Here is a 779-nt window from a genome sequence, read left to right as displayed (position 1 = left end):
AAGCTTTTCCCAACTCACACAGCTGCAGGGGCTGAGGAGTTCAAGATTGGAAGGCAATATACTGGTTGTTGACTCCAACGAATGACAAATCCAAGATCTCCAGGCTGAATGGTGAATTGTTCACTCACAGACAGTTGTAGGCAGCACAACAGAATCCTGATCCACAGAAGAGTGTATCTTTTCCCAAGATGTCCATAAATATTTTGGAAGCAGGCCACCCCCCTAGGGAAACTCCCATTCAATGAATTGGCTGCTCCAAACATATACATCTCCCATCATGAGAACAACCCACACCACAATTGCTTAAACCACATAGAATTGTGGTCCAGCCAAGTTGACACACAGATCCAACTATCACAATGGTAATGCACTATTTTTGGTGAAGGACAGAACTAGAATGACACTCAACAAAGATACAGAAGATCTAAACAACACAGTCAATCAATTTGACCTCAATGACGTATCGTCCAACAACAGCACAATATACATTCTTATCAAGTGTACATGGATCGTTCTCTAAAAGAGAACGTATGTTAGGACAAAAAGCAAGCCTCAATAAATTTAAAAACATCAAAAACTACAAAGCATCTTCTTAAATAACAACACTATAAAATTAGAAATCAATAACAGGAAAAATATTAAAATATATAAACTGAATAACAACCTGCTTAAAAACTACTGAGCAAGAGAAAAAAAATAAAATGAAATTTAAAAAATCATAGAATAAAATGAAAATACAATATATCAAAACTTTTGGCATACAGCAAAAGTAGTGCTCA

Source organism: Orycteropus afer, unplaced genomic scaffold (assembly GCF_000298275.1).
Source record: "Orycteropus afer afer isolate SDZICR_OR568_19922 unplaced genomic scaffold, OryAfe1.0 scaffold00339, whole genome shotgun sequence".
In the NCBI taxonomy this organism is placed as follows: domain Eukaryota; kingdom Metazoa; phylum Chordata; class Mammalia; order Tubulidentata; family Orycteropodidae; genus Orycteropus; species Orycteropus afer.
This window is presented reverse-complemented; position numbering follows the sequence as displayed.